The following is a 6,853-nucleotide window of genomic DNA, read 5'->3' as shown; positions in this document are numbered from 1 at the left end:
TTCCCTTCTTTGAAGAGGGAGAGGAAAGCATTCTTTCTAATAAACATAGCAATAAAGTAAAGTTGAAAACACTAAAAAATGCTCGTAAGAGACTCTAAGTTGTAAATACCACAAATCTACAAAGTAGGCAAAGTCAAAAAAGTGATTTAACATCAGTAAGAACTAAAAGGTATGGTGATACTAGAGCAAGGACATAAAAATCTGACACAACAAATAAACTAAGCTCCAAACTAAACTGGAATAAGAGTGATCGTGCATAATAAAAGCACAACACCAATATCTGTATGACACATTCAAAACAGACAATAGAACAATTTTCAAACATACAAGCACAGATGAAAATTAAATTGAATTTTAAAGGCTTACCTTTTCCACATGAGAATTAAACTCTGCTCCAGCCAGACAGAAGCAAAAAAAAAATCTACGCAATGAAGTGAGAGCAGCCATTGGATGAATTAAGGACCCAAAAACACCACTTGAAAGAGAATCCAAATAAGCACGGCAAACCAAAAGCCAGCAGTTCGTTTTACTCTATTGCCTTTCTTTCTCAATAGAAAGTAAAGAACAGTAAGAAGTAGAGCAGTTACTCAGAAGTAAGCCGCCTTCTCTTCCCATAATCAGCATCCCTTGATCTTGACCGATGGTCATCATCTTGAGATACACGTGCCTTAGTGTGCCTGGATGACCGTCCCCGTTCCCATTCATCATCATGTTCCCGCTCACGGTCTCTGTACTTATGATGATCAGCATATCTGCCTCTGTCTTCCCTGTGCCTGTCACAGTCTCGTTCATGATTTTTATCACGTTCCCGATCGCGATCTCGAGAACGTTCTCGGCCCCTATCACGCTCTTTGTCCCGTCCTCCACTAACATCAACATCATCACGATACCTTCTTTCAGAGAAGTCATGGTCATGAGCCACCTCTTTCTCTCTAGGCACATCTCTCTCATATCCCTGATCCCTATCATCCCGATACCTTCTATCAAAAGATCCAGACCAGTCCCTCTCTGAACCTCTATCTTTCTCCTTCATGCCATTTGGCCATGCACCTCCTCTATCATGACTAACCTGACCATACTGATGGTCAGAAGCAGCTTCCTCGCCATAACTAGACTCCCCAGCTCTGCCACCACCATGCTCGTCACCAGCCCATCCACCCAAACTAGGGTCGGATCACATCCCCATATTACGCCCATCAACACCTGATTTGGGCATCATTCCCATTCCATTCATGGGAATTCCTCTTCCAAAAAATGCAGGATTCACATGAGAGGCTACTCCAGGTAGCCCAACATTCCCCACAGGTGGAAATGAAGACAAGATTCCTGCGTAGGAGCACCAGGAAAGCCTCCGTAACTTCCCATTCTCTCCATTGGTCCACCAAAAGCTGGATCAAAACCCTAATCCATCATTGACTGAGGGTGCATCATAGGAGGGGTTGCACCAGTACCTTGCCCAAACCCATTTCCACCATTACCCATTATACCCATTCCATTCATCGCACCCCTATTCCTTGGTCCAACTGGTCCTGTATTTCCCATACCCTGAGTATTACCACTCCCCCAGTTACCTCTCCTATAACCTCTATTGTTATCCCCACCTTGATAATTCCCGCCAGTTGAAATGTTACTCCCACCAGTTTTATTCCCGGCTTCATTGGACCCCCTCCTCCCACCAATTTGAGGCACTGCAGTTTGGGTTACCTGCTGGTTCCTATTTATTTGAGCCTCCCCCATTCTCTTAACACTAAATGGGGATGCGAACGCTACAACACACGGGCGCCCATTAAAAACATGACCATGCATCTCTTCCTTGCAGGCTGTGGCAGAATTAGGATCATAAAACTCAACCTGACAATACCCTTTTGACTTTCCACTTGCTTTCTCATCGAAAAACTTCACTTCCTTAACAGGTCCATACTTACATAACTCTGCCTCCAGCTCTGCATCTGTAGTCCACCAATGCAAATCACCCACAATTAATATTGTCCCCGCTCCACCACCAGCGGCACCACCAAATCCTCCTCCCGGACCACTATTCCCACCTATTCCGTACATATTACCACCTCCAACACCACCAGCTTGCCTCAACATGCCGTCATTCCCCACATTCCCAACAGCAGCAGCACCATGAAATTGTTGCTATTGCAGATGAGATTGTGGTTGATGTTGTTGTTGCAATTGTTGCAGCGGCTGCTGAGCAACAATCCCTTGCACTCCAACACCACTATTATTCCCACTTTGTTGCTCAAACTCATTCTTCTTACTCGATGCCTGCCCTAATTCAACCCTAATCCCACCTCCTCCCCCGCCCCCAACTGGCCCCAACCCACTGCTCCCTTTCACACCCATATCGTTCCCTCTAAACCCTAGGTTCTGATTATTAAACTCAGAACCTCTAACCCCTCCATCACCCCCACCCCACCCCACCGTCTCCTCACCACTACCCGGTCTCGGACCACCTTGAGATTCCGACGGAGCAACATCCGGTGACTCAACCTCAACGTTATTCTTCTCCACCACCTCATTCCTAAACCCTGATTCCTCGTTCTTTCTCATAGACTGATAAAACCCCTCGCCGACATTGACGTCGTTGTAAAGGTCCTCGTAATCGTCGTCCTCCTCGGCCAAAAAATCATCATCGGCCACCTCCGAGATCGCCGGTGGAACTGATCCATCTGATCAGCCCCGTCGCCTTCATCCATTATTTCGAAGGTATAGGGTTTTCTATATCTAATGTTTTCGAGTGGGCAGTGAAAGAGTTCGCAGAAATCAAAAAGTAGGCATTTTTCCGAAATGAAATACAGAGAAATAAAAAAAATAAAAAAACTAATGAAAGGCTTCAAAACTTTGAATTTTAACGATAAAGATAAAATAAAGGGTAAAGTAAATAATATCATGATTGATTTTTTAGTGTAAAAATATGATTTTTTGTTAAAGTGAACAGTATCGTGAGCTTTTCGTTGCGATATTCTGGAAACTTGAAAGAGAGGGGTGAAATTTCTGGTAATCTATGTTAAATACCAAAAGAGTAAACTGTCGGTTTTACAAACTTTCACTTAGTTTTCAATTTCTCCCTTAACTTTTCTATTAAAAAAATTAAGGATTCAAACTAATTTATTTAGCCGATTTGTCTCTTACCGTTAGTTTTTTTTATATATTATATCCATATTTCTGTTTTTTTTTTTTGTCAATCCATATTTTTGGTAGATGAGATCATGTGCACATCATGATTAAAAAACTGAAAATAAATAAAAAAATAAAATTCTCCCTCTATATTTTCCCACTAATTCGGTAATTCCTATCCTCAATTTTATTTTTCCTTCTCATTCATATGCATGAGAAATGACATATGGTGTTATTGTCTTCATAAGTAGCTAAGTTAGTTTTTTTCTTGAAGCATGTACTACCATTTTTATTTTCTCTAACAAATTAATAATTTGACAAATGTTCATGGTGTTATTGTCTCCAAAGCAGTGCATTAATATAAGAAACATGTTCATAATACTCATAAAAAATGCTCAAGATAATTACATACTTTTCATAATGTTATAATAATCTCAATACAATTCCACAAAATAATCCTTAAGAAGTTGGAAAACATAAGAGATTTTACCATCCATAAGGTATATAACCTATAGAATCTCGATTACAAAATATGGGCATTCCATTTAACCAAACACAAGCAAAATAAGGTTTTAGTTATCAAAACAAGAGCACAAACATTCTGCTCGAAAGCACATGACACGTGGAGATCAACTACACTTTCCATGGCCTTCCTCGTTTGGTTGGAATCTTGTACCTGAACCTATTTTCATTTCTGATGGCTGAGTAAAGTTGAGGGTGTTATGTTTTCCAACTTCTTAAGGATCATTTTGTGGAATTGTATTGGGATTATTATAACATTATGAAAAGTATGTAATTATTGAGCATTTTTTATGAGTATTATGAACATATTGCTTATATTAATGCACTGCTTTGGAAACAATAACACCATGAGCATTTGTCAAATTATTAATTTGTTAGAGAAAATAAAAATGGTAGTACATGCTTCAAGAAAAAGACTAACTTAGCTACTTATGAAGACAATAACACCATATGTCATTTCTCATGCATAGGAATGAGAGGGAAAAATAAAAATTGAGGATAGGAATTAGTGGGAAAAAATAGAGGGAAAGTTTTTTTTTTTTTTTTTCAGTTTTTTAATCATTTTTAAGAGTGAAATGACTTAATTAACTACCCTCACATGTTGTGCACATAGTCTCACTTAACAGAAATATGGATGGAATATATGAAAAACTAATGGTAGGGGGCAAATCGGCTAAAAATATTAGTTTGAGTCCTTAATTTTCCAATAGAAAAATTTATGGGGGAAATCGAAAGTTAAGTGAAAGTTCAGGGGATAAATCGACAGTTTACTCAATTCTAAATTCTACCCCTACGTGTTCCAGCTAACTTACGCCTCTGATTGAGAAATTTTCCAGTATTATCAATTGCTTTTATTTCTCTATTTTTATTGTCAATGTTTGTATTTATCTGTTAGGTAAATGCAAATACATTGAAAAAAATGGGAGGGAGGGAAATCTGGAAAGAGATAGAAAGCGCTTGATAATTTTCTATGACTGTTGGAGTCCTAATTTACTAAATAATATAAAAGACAAATAGAGTATGCGGGGCACAAGAAGATATGTGTAATTATAAGGTGTGTTATGTCACCTCATTATGTCTTTATTTATAGTAGTAGGTAAGGTATATTCCTTACCCAATAAGATTACAACTCTAATAGTATAATATCTAGTATAAGACATATGGTATAATCCTACAAGGATATCTTAGATATGATATAATTTACACGATCACATTCATATTCTAATAGGACTACAACACTTGCCCTTGAGTGTGCAAATACTCAAACAAACATCACATCGGGTCTTTAACGGATGAAGTAGATCAGTTGATGAAGTCATTGGTATAATGAACGAATGTGGGTCTCAAATTAACGAAAGTATGCATTAGTAGTAAAACTCACAAAACCTCGCTATGGTAAAACCTAAAGTAGGTGAAAAACTCACAGACTAAGGAGAAACGTGAGAAGTATGCATAATGTTAAAAATCAACGTCATACAGGACGAAAGTAGTAAACCTCATGAGTGTATGGTCATCTCAGGATGAATGCCTCATCAAAACCTTGTTAGGTAGCAAAAACCCAATGAGTAAAATGCTCATAATTATAATGGAAAATAGTACATTAAGATCAAGTGAGTATACTTCTAGATACTCCCCTAAGTTTGACATAACTTCCAATAAGAGAACTGCAAGTTATTCAAGTCATAAAGTTTACGCACACTAATTTCTTGGACGAGCTTCTGAAAAGTAGACTTGGGCAATGATTTCCTGAAGAGATCGGCCAGTTTGTCATGGGAACGAATTTGCTTGACTTTAATGTTCTGATGTTGTTGTGGCTGATGAGAATAAAAAAACTCTGGCGCCATGTGCTTGGTGTTGTCTCCCTTGATGTATCCCTTCTTCAGTTCGTTGATACATGCAACATTGTCTTCAAAGATCATTGTAGGAATGTCAACGACAGTAGAAAGACCGCTAATACTTCAAATATGTTCCATGACTGCTCACAGCCAAAAGCATTCACGCACAGCTCAACATCCTTGGAAGTTCAACCAGCTGACTACGACGTGGCAAGAAAAGTCAAAGACATTAAAGATAAGATTAATTACTAAATCTTATCTTTAATACATTTGCAATTAAAGATCAACTATATTCAAATCTCTATTTCAATCAATTAGGGATACTCCCACCATCATCCCAAGATATTATCTCCTAATTAATATATTCTTACCTCATTCATCCAACCAATGACACACCTTGGCCAACAGGATGCCGTCATGTGTAGAGCAAAACCCTACACCCATGGTAGGTCACACCTCCGTATAAATACCTCTATCTCCACCAAATTTTGGTAAGCTTTTCTATAATACAGAAATCCGTAAGCACTCACTCTATACAGATAACTAACTTAGGCATCGGAGATCCATTGGCCTAACCCCCTAATCCTCATGGGCGCGTGAGACTTAGGTCTTTGATCAAATGTGTTGATTATTTTGTAGGTACTTTTTCGTCAAGACTGAAGACAACGAAAATTGTCTACTACACCCTAGAATGTGCTCCATTGCAGTGCGTTGTTATTTTGTTCGTTGTTTTCAGTTGTATCTTCAAACTAATTTTCAAATCACGTTTTTAGTTTAGTGTCTATTATTTAGTTTTGTGTCTTGCTTGTGCTTGGTAAAGTAAGGAATGATATTAACAAGAAAACGTTAACAATCTTCGTGAGTACAATCTCGTATTCAAATATACTATTATCTTTGGAATGTCCACTTGAGAGTCATAAATTATTGGCGCCATTTCGAAGTATTGAACATACGTTCTTTTCCCAGCTACGTGTCTTTCTATACTGTATTTTAATTAGTTTGTCTTCTTTTTTATCTTTCAGGTGGTACATGACCAATAAACCGTTGTTAAATCAGTTAAAGCCATCTTTTAATCATTGTTCCAAATATGTGGGAGCCGAAATACGCATTATGCCTGTTGGAGGCATCACTGATTTCAAGGAGGAGTTGAAACGCGCCAAGAGCTTGCTCTAGGCTCGATCACAAAAGAAAATCCGGCCCCTCCTTGCCCTCATTTAAGTTCACAACAACGCTCCTCGGACGAATAAGGAGGAGATGGAACTTGCCAACAATGAGATCATGAGCAAGTGGCTCTTTACTACAGTGGTAAAAAAGTATTGAGCCTTTGTATGACGGCATCGGTTCAAACTCCATCAGTAACTAATCTAACA

General features: G+C 38.5%; 1 pseudogene; it reads right to left on the bottom strand.

The window, feature by feature from the left end:
• Positions 1-202: 202 nt before the first annotated feature.
• LOC139194485 (uncharacterized) lies at positions 203-2,705 on the bottom strand (annotated as a pseudogene).
• Positions 2,706-6,853: the final 4,148 nt, after the last annotated feature.

Source organism: Malus domestica, chromosome 03 (genome assembly GCF_042453785.1).
Source record: "Malus domestica chromosome 03, GDT2T_hap1".
NCBI classification, from domain to species: Eukaryota; Viridiplantae; Streptophyta; class Magnoliopsida; order Rosales; family Rosaceae; genus Malus; species Malus domestica.
Note: the sequence above shows the minus strand (reverse complement) of the source record. Positions and strands in the feature narration are given on the sequence as shown.